Source organism: Sycon ciliatum, chromosome 4 (assembly GCF_964019385.1).
Source record: "Sycon ciliatum chromosome 4, ocSycCili1.1, whole genome shotgun sequence".
Lineage (NCBI taxonomy): Eukaryota > Metazoa > Porifera > Calcarea > Leucosolenida > Sycettidae > Sycon > Sycon ciliatum.
This window is the reverse complement of record NC_088646.1, coordinates 38,193,344-38,209,427: the sequence shown is the minus strand read 5'-3', so window position 1 is coordinate 38,209,427 and position 16,084 is coordinate 38,193,344. Positions and strand designations below refer to the sequence as shown.

The following is a 16,084-nucleotide window of genomic DNA, read 5'->3' as shown; positions in this document are numbered from 1 at the left end:
ATTATACAAGCGGTCAAACGCTATTCTCTCTAGCAGTTTTTGAGACACAGGACAGGAGGGAGATTGGTCGGAAATAAAACGGGTTGTTCTTGTCACCTTTATTCTTACACTGGAATGACAGTGGCTGACTTACATCGTGATGGGAATGTGCCGGAGGAGAGGGAAAGGTTAAAAAGAATGGAGAGTGGGCGGACAATTGAGTGCCTCTTTTTCCTTGGTGCAAGTCACACTCCATGTATGTTCTTCATTATCTTTCTTTACCTTTACTGGGTCTTCACATTGTCTATAGCCTCATCTTTTAACTTTTCTTTTTCCTTTTTGCCTGATCGGCGCTCTTTGAATTTGGGTGTCAACACTGTTGAGTTGTTCGATGTTAAACGAGAGAGCTTGGAAGCTCAGGGCCCTACGCTATGCTTTTTTGCCTTGATGACCTAGACAAAAAAAGCATAGGGATTATTATTATTATTATAGACAACACCTCATGGCATGAGAAGAAAATCAGCCAGTACGGGAGATGTGGGTGTTAACCAACCATGGTGAATAAAAGAAGAAAAGAAGAAAAGTAATGGTCAAGACGGAGAAGCATGGGCGGGACAGGTGATGGTGAATCTAGTGAGCAAATTTAAATGCGTCCAGGGTACTGGCATTGCGCGTAGTAGCGGGCAGCGCACGCCAAGCAGAGTAAGCAACAAAGAGTGGAGAGCGTACAAGGGAGGACGTTTTAGCCAAGGGGAGGGCAACAGAGCATCTTGTCTGGGAGCCATCTGTGATTCGGAACCAGTTATACACGTTTAGATGAGGAGGATGTAGAGCTAGTTTAAATTTGTGAGCAAAAGTGCAATTTAATTTTTGACGGTGGGTCGACAGTGGGCAAGCATTTGCAAGGACATACAGGGAAGCAGAAGAGTAGAGAGGGGGTAGACTAAACAGGATACGAAGAAGTTTTCTATGGTGGATTTCGAGACGCTCAGCAAGAACCGAGGACAAGCCACACCAGCTAACAGCAGCGTACATGAAAAGAGGCAGGATGTACAGTTTGTAAAACAAAATTTTACATTAAATTTTGAAAGGAAGATGGAAACAATGGGGACGTATAACACCTAGGGCAGAGCTTGAACGGCTGCAAAGAGCATCAATATGGAAAGACCAAGAGAGACGATCATCAAGCATTATTCCCAGGTGTTTATGGTTGGAAACAACCTTTATGGGTTCTGGGAAATCAGGATGGTGTAAAAGTGACATGGATGCGATTGGGGGAAGGAACATTATTTCGGTTTTAGTCAGGTTGGGTCTAAGTCGCCATGTTTGCATCCAGCGTAGGACACTGCGTATCTGAGCCGACACTCGAGGTACAAGAGCCGCTGAGGACGAGGATGCTGACAGTAGGGTTGTATCATCAGCAAATAGCGAGACACCTGGGTCTAGTCTGTAGAGGGTAAATCATTAATTTTACACATTCTGCACTCATAACCATGTATAAACAATTAAAATGAAACAATTCCAGAACGTTTTCGTGTGACCATCATCAGTGGAACATCGTCACATAGTAAGAATCACTAAAACAACCAGTTATATAGCTAGAGTAATATGAAAAGAAGCGTGAGAATGCAGCACAGCTAGCGGTTATGCATAACGCGTGTAGTGTCTACTAGTGTGAACCTTTGCAGTGTATCTGAGAATGGTAGCAGTAGATGAATGTGGCAGCTGTGAGTGCGTGTGAACAAAAACTGGTGAGTGCGTATTATTTAAAAAGTGTGAGTGCTACAACATTTTCTTTTTGCTTGCATAGAACAGGGTCACGTGTGCGAATATATACAGCTTCCAACACCTGCAACTGCTTAAAGAAACGCGCGCGACAAATAACACTAAACCAGGAATCGTCAAACAACTTACGACAATCCGGACTGGACACCAAATGCTTGTAGATGGCAGACTTGCTCTTGTCGATGTCGAACCCCTCCTCGTCCGTATCACTCTCATCCTCCACTTCCTGTTCCTGCTCACCCTTGCTTTCCTCCTGACCATCCTGTTCATCCCCATCATCATCCTCCATCTCCATCTCCTCATGCCATCGCTTCTTTCCCCTTGACGTGTTCACTGCTGCGCCCGTACTTTCACCTGCCACTACTGGTTCCGCCTTCTCCATTTTTCTCAGTCGTGTCTCCGCTAGTCTCTGGCTTCTCCTCAGATTCGTTTTTTCTCCATTTTCATTTTGTTCTCCTGGTGATCTTTCCGTTACCGCCGTCGGGTTTGTTAACGAACGATCGTCCGGTGGTCTCCCATGCCGTGTTGTTGTCGTCAAGAGTGACACCAGATTCGTGTGTTGCGCTACTGTTGAGTCCGGTGTTGTATCCGTTTCTGGTTGTGTTGTAATACTGACAGGCGTAGTAGTAGGCAACGGGTGTTTTCGTGGCCTCCCACGCTTTGGCCTGCCTGCCCTGGCCGCTTTTGACAACAAGGACAATGGGACGTGTTGTTTGATACGTTCGGACAAGTGTTGAAGCGTCCTGCATGGGAGACCACCGGACGATCGTTCGTTAACAAACCCGACGGCGGTAACGGAAAGATCACCAGGAGAACAAAATGAAAATGGAGAAAAAACGAATCTGAGGAGAAGCCAGAGACTAGCGGAGACACGACTGAGAAAAATGGAGAAGGCGGAACCAGTAGTGGCAGGTGAAAGTACGGGCGCAGCAGTGAACACGTCAAGGGGAAAGAAGCGATGGCATGAGGAGATGGAGATGGAGGATGATGATGGGGATGAACAGGATGGTCAGGAGGAAAGCAAGGGTGAGCAGGAACAGGAAGTGGAGGATGAGAGTGATACGGACGAGGAGGGGTTCGACATCGACAAGAGCAAGTCTGCCATCTACAAGCATTTGGTGTCCAGTCCGGATTGTCGTAAGTTGTTTGACGATTCCTGGTTTAGTGTTATTTGTCGCGCGCGTTTCTTTAAGCAGTTGCAGGTGTTGGAAGCTGTATATATTCGCACACGTGACCCTGTTCTATGCAAGCAAAAAGAAAATGTTGTAGCACTCACACTTTTTAAATAATACGCACTCACCAGTTTTTGTTCACACGCACTCACAGCTGCCACATTCATCTACTGCTACCATTCTCAGATACACTGCAAAGGTTCACACTACACGCGTTATGCATAACCGCTAGCTGTGCTGCATTCTCACGCTTCTTTTCATATTACTCTAGCTATATAACTGGTTGTTTTAGTGATTCTTACTATGTGACGATGTTCCACTGATGATGGTCACACGAAAACGTTCTGGAATTGTTTCATTTTAATTGTTTATACATGGTTATGAGTGCACAATTGATATTTTTCATTGCTATTTTACGACTGTTGTCTCCTCGTCGGTTATTTACACATTCTGTAAAAAATTCCTTTTTTTTAAGACATAACCTGGGATTCGAACCCGCACTATCGCGCGCCCTGCATGCATCCCCCGATACACTTCGCATGAAGTTCGCATACATACTAATTCTTCCAAGTTGTTTCACATTGTGATCTTGCATTTGAAAGCCCTATTTGAATATGCATTGTGGCCAGCCGTCTTTGATGGCACGGTACGGAAGGGTATAGGTACGGGACAGGTACGATCGAGGGTAATACGACACCGTCTCCCGTACCGTACCATCAAACACAGCTGGCCACATACAGCTGCCCGCAATATTCAAATAGGGCTTTCAAACGCAAGATAACGTAAAGCAACTTGGAAGAATGGGTATGAATGCGAATGCATGTAGGGCGATAGTGCGGGTTCGAATCCCAGGATATGCCTGAAAAAAAAGGAGAATTGAAAAATTTATAACATCCTATGCTTTTTTGCCGTCAGATACGGACGTGACACAAACACACAAACAAATACCAATAAAGCTGTGTGGACCCTGGCTAGCGCCAGACGTTACTGAAGTAAAGTCTTCTGCATAGCTACGGGAATAAATACTACTACTACTACCTCAGTTTCCTGGGAATCTCATTGGTGATCCTATCAGCTCCGGGGATTTGTTCAGAGGCAGCCTTGTGATATACTTGTAAATAGTCGATGAGGTAACGATCAGGAAGTGCAATGTAGTTGCTGGTGGAGGTAGGGAGGAGATAGTGGGAATGGGAGAATTAGGGTCAACCTGTACGCCAGCACTGACGAAGTGGCGGTTCAGTAAGTTACCAACGGATGCCTGAGAGGTGCATGTTCGACCATTGGGGCCCACCATCTTCGAAGGTATGACCCGGGCGCTGGCAGGGTTCGTAGTTGACGAATGAGCACCGGGAGGGATGGGAGGCGAGGGTTTGTGGGAGATATCGTGGCACGGAGGATGTAGATGTAGCAGCGATGGCAGGATCTGGAAAGGTATTTATTCCCGTAGCTATGCAGAAGACGTTACTTCAGTAACGTCTGGCGCTAGCCAGGGTCCACACAGCTTAAATTCGGTATTTGTGTGTGTGTTTGTTTGTTTGTTTGTGTCACGCCTGGCGCTATCCGTATCTGACGGCAAAAAAGCATAGGATGTTATAAATTTTTCAATTCTCCTACTTGTATTTTTTTCAGGCATATCCTGGGATTCGAACCCGCACTATTATATCGCCCTAAATGCATTGCCCATACACTTCGCATTCATACCCATTCTTCCAAGTTGCTTCACGTTATTATCTTGCGTTTGAAAGCCCTATTTGAATATTGCGGGCAGCTGTATGTGGCCAGCTGTGTTTGATGGTACGGTACGGTACGGGAGACGGTGTCGTATTACCCTCGATCGTGCCTGTGCCGTACCTATCCCCTACCGTACCGTGCCATCAAAGATGGCTGGCCACAATGCATATTCAAATAGGGCTTTCAAATGCAAGATCACAATGTGAAACAACTTGGAAGTATGTATGCGAAGTGTATCGGGGGATGCATGCAGGGCGCGCGATAGTGCGGGTTCGAATCCCAGGTTATGTCTTAAAAAAAAGAGGATTTTTTTAAAGAATTTATAACATCCCTATGCTTTTTTTTGTCGAGGTCATCAAGGCAAAAAAGCATAGCGTAGGGCCCTGAGCTTCCAAGCTCTCTCGTATATTTGTACTTCGAAGTAGTTACGTTGGCGTTTGTATTTGTTGAGATTTGTAGGGTATTTCCTTTAGATGCTGTAGAGATCACTCTTGACTTTAATAGCTGCTTTCAGTGTGATGCAGTCATCCAGGGGCAGGGTTTGTGGCGTGATGTTCGACGAGAAGGTGAGGATCTTCCAATATAATTATAGGTCGAAGGCACCTTCAAGGATGTCAGTGAATGCGGAGACAGCCGTGTGGATACAGTGGCTTCTGATTCGCTACCTTGTCATTGGGAAGAAATTCTCGTTTGGATTTGCGAAGTAGAACAGTCAAAAAAGAAGAAGAAAAAAGTGGGAGGCTAGGACCTGAGACAAGGTACGAACTACAGTCACGGGCGGCAGCACCTTTTTTGGCTCCCGAAAAGCGGCCTTTTTTGTAATTTCCTGGGCTTTAGGCCACCGGAAAAGTCCTTTATTTAGTAATAAAATGGCTAATAAGCCCGCTGCTGAAGTGGACATTGCAGTCCTGATCGACGGGGAGCTGAGGGACCTCATCAGGCAGCGTGGACTGGAAATCCCACGAAAAGCCACCAGACCCGATCTTGTTGCCCTGCTCAGAACATCGCTGGATGAGGACAAAGAAGTAAGTGAACCTACTAGCACGAGCCCCCTGGCTGCTAATGAGGGTGTTGTTGCCAGCCTGTGCTCAGCTCTGTCTGAACTCACTAATGTCGTCCGAGAGTTGAAGACTGAGTTACACGCCATGAGAGAAATAGAAGCTAAATTCAACGATTCTGCCAGAGAGGTGTTGTGCCTGAAGACGGAAGTACGGGAACTTAGGAACGACCTGCATGCCAAAGTTGAGAGGTACGATACGGTGATTCAAACTTTGAACAATGACCCCACTGAACCAAGCTTTACCAAAACCGTATCCTCCACCCCACAACATCGACCCACGTATGCAGAAACTTTGCACCAACAACCAGCATTGCAGCCCAAAAATACTGCCCCTGCAGCTGCCCCAGCTGCCCAAAGGCCACAACGCCAGCCTCCCAAGCCGTACAGGCGACAGGAATCGTCTCGCTGGCTGGCACCCAAGCTTCCAAAGAGCACCACCCGATGTGCACTAACGGGTAAGCCAAGAGTCAAAGTGTTCTACGTTGGCAACGTGGACCCCGAATGTGATGCCAAATCAATTGCAGAGCATTGTCAGGCACAGGATGTACACATCGTGCAGAGTGTTGTGTACACCTCGGAGCGCTTCCGAACAGGGTTTGCCAGGGTCACAGTGCTGGCGTCGGACGCCACCACCGTACAGGACAAAGCATTTTGGCCGGACTCGCTCGGTTTTGCAGTTCGTGAATGGCGCTTTGGTGCTGACGGCACAGCTCCAGCACTCACATAATGCCACACACCACCTACCGGTATTCACAGCCCCTGAACCCGCATGCTCCTGTGTTCACCCCTTCGTCTCCAAATCCCTCAACCCCAGCATTCTACTCTACAATTCATCCATCCAACCGACTAAATGTTGGCCACATAAACATTTGCAGCCTACGACATAAAACCCATGTTATAACTAAGCTAATAGATGAGCACTGCCTAGATCTGCTGGCGGTTACGGAAACGTGGCTCGACTCAAGCATCTCGGACACTGAGGTTTCTGTACCAGGCACAATTCTCTTACGTCGAGACAGGCCGTGCGCTGATGGATGCACTTGCCTATCCTCCTGCACTCCATGTCGTAAAGGAGGCGGGATCTGCATCTTCGTAAAGGAACATGTTAAGGCTAAGCACATCTTGGACCACTCACACTCCAGTCTAGAGTTGATGTGGCTTAGAGCTGGCACAGGCAAAGATAGTACCTTGTTTGGTTGCATATACCGTCCCCCATCCGAGCCGGTAGAGTTTTGGAATCGGCTCGCTACATCCACGGAGCAGCTGGACGGCGAGAATATTGTGTTGCTAGGTGACATAAATGTGGACTTTCTGCGTCAGACGTCCAGTGCGTTCCACCATCTCAAAGACACGTTGCTACTTCCGTGCAGACTGGCCAATAAAGTAACTGAAGCAACAAGAATAACAGGCTCTACCCGTACATCCATTGACTGTATTCTCACAAACATTGATCGAGTTCCGTCAGCCTCTGTCGTGGACTGTGAGTTTTCAGACCATCGCCTCGTCATTACTTCCGTCCCAGTGCCCATCATGGATGCGCGGAGCAATACTACTACCCATCAAACACGCAGAGACTACCGGAACTTCAACGCTCAGCGTTTCTGCGATATGCTGCTGTCCTCCGATCTTCATATCTTTACATCCCGTACCCCAGACCTGATGTTGGACGAGTGGACAGGGAAAGTCAATGCTGTGCTTGATATCATCGCACCGTACGTAACCAGGAAACACAGGAAGTCCCGTCGGAAAAATTGCCCGTTCATGACCTCGCCACTCCTTGCCTTGATTAGAAAGCGCAAATCGGTCTTCAAGAAACTAAAAGCTACTAACTTTCGAGACGAGAGCCTATCTGTACAATTCAAGCGGCTGCGCAACCAGTGCAATAACTTGTATCGACACCTACAGAATCTTTACTTTTCAGACCAGTGCCAGCGGTATGAACGGGAGCCTCGGCAGTTCTGGAAAGCCTTGAATATGATCACAAAGCGTTCCTCTCCGAAGCAAACAGTTACCATCCCACCTGAGCGATTGAACGACTATTTTCACTCGATTGTCACAGATAAGGAAGCGAATTACAAGCTCCCAATGGGACCTGCTAAATCCGACGACCTTACTACGTTTTCAGCCGTTACAGTAGCAGAGGTGAAGCTTCGGATCGGTGACCTCCAAAGTAATAAAGCCCCTGGACCGGACGGCATTCTTCCGTGTCTACTTAAAATATCAAAAGACGTAATTGCTCTATCACTTGCTATCTTATTCAACACTTCCCTCTCGTCTAGTCAATTCCCATCCTTGTTCAAAATTGCAAACATTACACCAATTCTGAAGTCAACTCAAGGCCCCCGCGACTGCCCTTCTAACTACCGCCCAGTGTCTTTAACATCTATCCTAGCCAAGCTCCTGGAGGGGCTTGTGTTTTCTCGTATACATCTTTTTTTTAATGATCGTTGCCCATTCCATGTGGACCAGTTTGGCTTTCGGAAGCACCGTTCTACCGGACAGCTTCTCACCAAGGTTACGAACGACTGGCTTGTCTCGCGCGACGCTGGACTGCATACGGCGGTTGTCTGTATTGATTTGAAAAAAGCGTTCGATATGGTGAAGCATCAACAGCTTCTTCTTGCTCTCGCAGCTGTCGGTATTTCGGGAGTGGCCCTGGCCTGGTTCCGATCATACCTTTGTGCCAGACAACAGCGGGTGGTTACCCACACTGGAACATCTCCGTTGGTGGCAATCACTAGTGGCGTGCCACAGGGCACCATTCTGGGTCCGGTGCTATTTAACATATATGTACGGAAGCTCCCATTGACAGCAGAGGCCTTTTCTTGCAAGCTCCCGATGTTCGCTGACGACATGACGTTGTATGCCAGCAGACGTACACAAGCTGAGGCCGTCGCTACCGTTACTGATTCGTTATCTGCAATTTCTGTGGATCTAGACGAGCTTGGGCTGCGCATTAATACAACAAAGACTGTAACTTTGATGATTGCTAAGTCTTCTCAACCCCTCTCAACTCCAATCGTTTTTAACCAACAGCCTCTGACTCAAGTGTCTAGCACGAGAATCCTGGGAGTCATTGTAGACAGTGATGTTTCTTGGTCTGGTCACATAGACTTTATCGTTAGGAAGACTTGCACGAAAATTGGCGCTCTTCGACGGTGTTTTCGGCAACTAAGTTTGAAGGCAACACGGCAGTTTATCCTCTCGGTTATCCTGCCTGACTTATTATACTGCTGCTCTTGCTTTGCAATGAAGCTATCCGCCAAGGACCGACAGCGACTCTCGTCCGTTTATCGTCGTTCTGTACGCGCTGCTTGTGGCTCGAAACTACAAGAGGACGTCATGCCGCTGTTAGCTAGATTGTCGATTGATCCGTTTGAACATTACCTTATTCGTAGCATTGCTAAATTTATCCATGTTAATCATGTCGTTTTCCCTCTCCCAAATCTGACGGACCTTTTCCCTCAAGTTTCAACCGGCCCTAGGACAACAAGAAGCTCTTTTAATGCTGCTATTGCAATATCTAAATTCCGGACGACTGACGGTGTCAATTCCTTTTCAAATCGTGCTGCCCTGTTCTTTAATTCTTTGCCTGTGGAGTGGCGCACCCAGCACCGCACTACATTTGCTAAGCACCTTCAGACCATGCTAAAAGACGCAGCGTCTTTTCAGAAGTATTTTGATCTTCTTTTCAGCAAACTCCCTCATTGATCTGCACCGCCTGTATTGTATAACTGTGTTTACTGCGTTCCTAGTTTAAATTCGTTTTTAAAAACATCTCTTTAATTCTTGCACTATCCCATTATGACCATGCTTAAAGACGCAGCGTCTTTTCAGAAGTATTTAGATCTTCTTTTCAGCAAACGGCCTCATTCATCTGCATCGCTTGTATTGTATACCTGTGTTTACTGCTTACTGCTTACTGCTGCTTTATTGTTCCAAGTATCAGTTTAGTTTAGTTTAAATATCTCCTATTATTATTATTTTATTTTTTTTCCTCACCCCACACCCCTCTACCCTGTTATCGGCCCTCTTAAGAGTTGTGTTCATCACTGTTGAGGCTTCCGATGGAAAATAAAAGAATACTACTACTACTACTACTATATCTGCGAGAAAAACATTCATGGCATTCCACATGTTATCCGTGGCACTCCGGATCTACATGTACGTGTAGATGATGGACTACGACAGGTGCTGAATCAGTGAATGGTGCAATCCCAACACAAGTTGCTATGGCTTCCGCCGTAGCATTGCTATAATTATCATCATCGCCTCTAAGGCTCTAGCTCTGCCTACATTTTTTGTAGGCTCTGACGATGGGCGTCAAAAGGTCAAAAGGTCAAAGGTGTGTGTCGTTGGGCGTGCCTGCGCCTGGCGCACGTTTTCGTAAATGTACCGTACCGCTACGCCGTACTTTTGGCACCGTACACCGTACATTTGGCGATTTGGCGACTCCGCATCGCTGGTGGTATCGTAGTGCTGCTTGCCTGGTTAGCAATTTCCTTGGACATGTTGTTTGGCACCTTCATGATTGTGATAGTCAACAATTCTCCACATTCATGACGTTTTCCTCAGTTGAGCATGACTCATATAAGTATTATGAGTTTTATTTTGCCCGTAAAAGAGGCTTGAGTGGCAGCATTTGGCGATATCCCGTACGGATCTCGTACGTTACATAATTATCTCGTAGATCTACCGTACTCGTCAAAGACAGCATCCATCCATGGTTGTGTGACTTCACCATTATAATTATAAATAAATATCACGGTAGCCATATAACTATCAATGTGAAACAGCACACTAGGACATTGTCGCAACCATCATCCAGCGAAACATAATTATTATGTCCTGTAGAGAATCCGAGTCGGCGGAACAGGGTCGTCGTTGTCTTCGGCCAAAAGGACGCGGCCGCGGAAGGGTCCGGGCACAGTTTTCCCACAAGGTTGTTGTTGGTGATGAGGGAGCATCAACAGAGGAGAAGGCTAGCGTGTGTGGCCGAGTGACGCGGACTCCAACCGAACAACCAGCCACTGACCAGGAATGTTCGTCATCGCCATTATCCACTAGTGGGCTCGACAAGGTGAGTAGTAGTCATAGTAGGCCGTTGGAGAGTGCGTCGTTGCCATCCAGTGGGTCGTCGTCCCCTCAGGCGAGAAAGGATCCCTCATCCTATCAGTTTGCAGAACTTCAGAGTGCCCTACTCGGCATGGTAGCCGAGGTAGATCTACACGCCACGAACCAGACCTTGCAGCGAGATCAGTCAAACCTTTTCTCGGATCAGGTGCAAATGGTGCCTAAGCCAGCAACTACAAAGATCAGTTCTTGTTGAGCTGGGTGGCACTACCGGGAAGTGAGTGTAACTCGCTGCCTTGGTATCCTTATCGATAACAAGCTCTCATTTGTTCCTTTGTTCCACATTTAGACCATCTCACCAGCAAGGTGTCACGCAAGATAGGCGCGTTGCGACGCACCTTCCGCCAAATGGCAGCACTTTCCCGTCGCCAGTAACCCTGCAAAAATTTCAATACACCGAACCAACACTAACACATAATCCAATAGGTAACTGCTTCTCTGTACCGAAAATTTCTGTTCACCTAACCTGGCCTGTTGCCCTCATACCGAAAATAAAAAGAGACAAGGACCTACACCATCGGACTCGCACACACAAACATGCACTCAGATCCCCCCATCAACAGCACGCTCACCCTTTACAACTTACTCCCTATTGACATCACAACCCAACCTCGTAGAATTTCTTTCCCAAACAATACATCCAGTCCTCTTTTTAGCAGTACCTGTTCCTGGTTTCTGATATATCAGACTCTCTAACGTGTATTTTTAAAGCTATCTCGATCACCCCTGCTGTAGTATTGACCCCGCTTGTTTTTCATGATCCACTGCCTGGTCATTGCCTCCCCGTGTTAGTTTCCATTTAGCTATTTCGCCTAGTATCACTTTATCGCACTTATCAATCGCACCACACTTCACGCTGAATGTTTCAATTGTCTACTCACACTTGTCTACTCACACTTGTCTACTCGTACTCACACTTGAACCTTTCTGTCCAAGTGTATTGGTCATAATAAATGTAGCAGTTGGTTAGCGCTTCGGAGATGTGTTGGTGCTATTATGTAGGTGTCAGGTCGTCGAATGTCTCAGTACTTTGTCAGTGTTGTGCATGCCGTGTTGTTGCACTTTCTGACTGTATTATAGTCTAGTTACAGTGGTGGACAGTTACTCTTGCAAGTACACTGTAACTTGTATCCATAATTGCCCCGTCTGACGAAGTTAAGTATCTAGGACTGACTCTCGATTCAACTTTAAGTTTCAGTGCCCACGTTAACTCCCTCAGGGAAGACATCGGAAAGAAACTAGGTGCTTTTCGACGTGGAAGGAGGAACCTTGCTGTCCAGGCCAGAAGGCAGTTCTACTTGTCAGTAGTCCAGAGCAAGCTCGAGTACGCCAGCACTGCCTACGTCCACTGCCTCGCTGACAATGTGAGAGATCAGCTGCTGCGCATAAGTAAGAGAGCACTTAGATGCATATTTGAGCATGACACATTCACGCGGACATCATACTTGCTTGAGCGATACCACATAATTAGCTTAGACAAAAGATATCATACTAAGTCCATATTCTTCGTGTTCCGTTGCATCCACAATATCTGCAGTTCACTCCTCTCTGACATGTTCTCCCTTCGCCGTGACTGCGCTCACACAGACAGAGTAACCCGCGGCCAAGTCAATTATTCCTTTTCCTTACCCATTGTGCAAGCTCAAGCTGGATACAGATCTACAGTATTTCATTCCTTGGTGCTGACCGCTTTAATGCGCTTCCCGAATCCCTTCGCACAAATCATATCCCCAATTCATTTCGCCAGGAACTTAACAATTTCATTCATCTTGGGCACCCTGTAAGAAGACCTTAGGGTCTGTTGGGAATGCCCAAGTAAAATAATAAACTACAATACAATACTAATGCGATTAATAGTATAAGTGAAGCGGACATTACAAAATGATGAATGAGAATACATGTATCTAAAATGGTTGTTCCTAATCGATTTTCTTGAGACTATCATCAGGGAAAATCGTCTCACAATAGAGGCTATACGGAGAAACAAACTACTTATAGGTTATCGGATAGTGGGAAGTATACAAGGTGAGGTGTGAAAAAAAACTAAAGTGGGAGAGAAGACGAAAGAAATTAGAAGAAAAGATGTGAGAGTGTTCTGACGGTGTGAGCTTTGTAATGTCCGCTTCACTTATACTATTAATCGCATTATTAAAGTTATTGTCTCCTCGTCGCCTTTACAATACAATACAAAATACAAATTAGGTCCCTTTCCTTTTTACATTTAATCCATTGTCCAAGTTCATTTAATTTTGCCAGTATTTCTCCTGATGATAACGGCATGAAAGTATGCTAGTGCAGTTAAAACCTTCAAGGTGTTCAAGAGCCTAAAGTGTGTCCTTCTTCTCATTATCAGAACACTTATCAATCTTCCTTATTGCCAGTTATTGGCGTCACGCCATCGTGGAATAAAAAAGTAACAATATAAATGAAGCTGTGATGTCTGCAAAGCCTGAAGAAGTGATGGTACATATCAGCAGTGATGAGAAATGTTCGTCGTCACCATTGTCCAGTTGGCTACAAAGTGACCAATGGTAGAAGCTCGTTTCAGAGTACGTAACTCGTTGTTGCCATCCAGTGGGTCGAAGTGTATCAAGGGAATGCATGCAGGGCGATGGTGCGGATTCGTTATAACACATTTTGTTCTTGGAAAAGAAACAAAAACTTAGAATACTATGATTCAAATCAACCACTCATCCAGCGATCCATGAGTCCTACTTGCCATTTCAGGCATTTGACCGGCTGTGGCCTTTCCTGCGAATTATGGGAGTCCTTGACTGATCGAGGTCCCGAGTTTGAGACCCGCGATGGCAGCATGCAGGAGTGTGCCCAGCAACTGTCTGTGCTGCTAACAAATGCGGTGATGCATGTGTCAAACACTCTCTTTTCCTGTCCACCTCACTACTCAGACTCAGTCAGAGTGAGGGCAACATGGATGCAACTGGCTAGTACTGCCCCTGAACCATTAGGCATTACCTGGTCAGGCACTTGATTGTGAGACTTACCGGTACGGTAGATCTACCATCTCACTCTCGCCGCTAAGCGCCGCATCTTCCAGCACTCATAGAGATTATCACTGTCGGCCTTAGCACATGGTTGTGGCTTGGCACAAGCGAAACTAGTAATAAGTGACTTCCTAAGCAGGCTGTGTACTAGAGGTGGTAACGCGGATGTGTGAGCTAATACTTTACTTTCTTCCTTACCTGCTAACCATGCTAGCGGCCCGGGGAGTCGTCAAAGAACTAATAGTAATACTTGACGACTACCTGCATGCCTACTACTTGTGAACAGGTAACTGATTTATTCACAAAGCCGTGAAACCATGAAACCTGCCTACTATGCAGGACGACTAGGCCACAGCTGCAGTATCGGTATCTCCTGCTTGTGCGATGTATGCGAACAACAGTATCAAGTCGTCTCATTTGATACTGTTGCCCGCATAATAATAATTATTATTATCATTTCGTTCATTTTACTGCCACTAGCTCGTTTGATCTCATCCATCGTTTCATTTACAGTGCCCTTCTATTCACCCTGTTACGCCTACTCTGTTTGTGGCCGCACAGCCATCATAACGGAAACGAGGTGTTGTTAGCTGTCAACTTTGTGGTGGGATTGTCTAGGCTAGGCCAATGGCAATGATGGATGGTGACACAGCTGCCAAACATGGCCTCCCAGCCCTGCTAAGCACTCCGAGCGCTAGTCCAGTGAAGCAAATGGTTTCTTCAGTTCCCAGTCGTGAAAGGTTCCCGCTGCACCCAGCCAGGTTCCTTCAGCTAATGAAAACACTGGCCATGGTCTATGTGATGGCTTACCTCATCACACAGCGACATCAGTGGCAGAGCATGATCAGGGGTAAGCATTCGCCCCTGTACCGAGGCTGTGAGAATATATGTGACGGTATTTGCGTGCACGCATGTGCGTGTGTGTATGTGCGTGTGTGTATGTGTGGCGTGTACATAATGCATGTGTGTTTGCACGTGTGTGTGTATGTGCGTGTGTGCGTGTGTGTGTATGTGTGTGCATGTTTACTTGTGTGCATGCGTATATCATGTGTATGCGTGTGTTTTGAGTGAAGCGAGTCTTTTTTCTGGGGTCGCAAAGAGCAAATCTCTAACCTTTGCATTCTTGCAAGTTACGTCATTAGTCAGTTTAAGAGTATGGACTGAACAGATGAGTTCAGTTATCGGAAGTGTTCACATATCGAGGCAGAAATTGGTGTCAATGTGTTCGGATAATATAACCAATTCATGACTGTGGATGTGCCTAGTCGGTGTAGTTACCATGTCAACCATGCCTGGTTGAGACTGCATGTATTACTGTCAGTGCAGATGTGTGTGTGTTTGTCACATGAGTGAGTGAAGTTTGTAGGGCAACTGTGCACCTGGAACATGTCGGGGGAAACATCTCACACTGCCTACAATGTGGTGGACTGACAAAGCCGCTATCATTGGTCCTATACATGGGGATGATTATGTTTACACCGGTATATTACGCGTGTGTTTCCTTCATTCCCTGTATGCAGACAAGAGCAAGTGCGACAAAATTCTTGATGGGTACACAGTTCGCAGCAGGACAGAAGGACGCCATGACCAGTTGGACTGCACACCCAGGCATTTTGACAGCCAGTATGTTATCTTGGCATTCAGAACCAGGGGTAGGACGATTACAGTGGAACTCACATAGTACGCACTGAGGTCATAGATACACCTAGTTGATAGTGCTCTTTTTCACCGCATGGATTTCCTGCCATATAGCAGAATACGAATGTGTATGGGTAGCTGTCCTATGCTCTGCTTTCATTGTCTTTGTACCAATCTCCGTCATTCTTTCCCATGTCTTTTTCTGCCCGTGTCCGCTTCCAGAACAGCTAGGACTTGTTTCCGCAATTCTAAACTTCTCTTTATCGGTGATTCGCGGATCCGGGCACTGGCGAGTAAGTTTATATTTGGCTACTTCAGGCTGCCGCCAAAGCAACAGGTTGGGAAGCGAGCTGATACACCCGCAACAAACCCAAGTGTGAGTCCTGAGTTATACGTGTATTGGAGCCTGTAGTGCCTTCTTGTCGGGGTTGTTGTAAAGCTATGCGTGCATCCATATGTGCCAATCATTTAAGCCGTCATTATTTTATCGCTAGAAGATACATGCTACCAAGAGTCCATAAACAAGAGTATGCAACTGTGATCTCTTTTCTATGGGCCAGATGCGCGGCGCGCTGCCTTCATTA

The 16,084-nt window shown here is 46.4% G+C and overlaps 1 long non-coding RNA gene across 1 annotated transcript; it reads left to right on the top strand.

The window, feature by feature from the left end:
* The first annotated feature begins 14,392 nt into the window (after positions 1–14,392).
* On the top strand, positions 14,393–15,869 carry LOC135816042 (uncharacterized). Its single transcript, XR_010553352.1, has 3 exons — positions 14,393–14,712; positions 15,383–15,485; positions 15,723–15,869. It is a non-coding gene; the product is annotated as an uncharacterized LOC135816042 (long non-coding RNA).
* Positions 15,870–16,084: the final 215 nt, after the last annotated feature.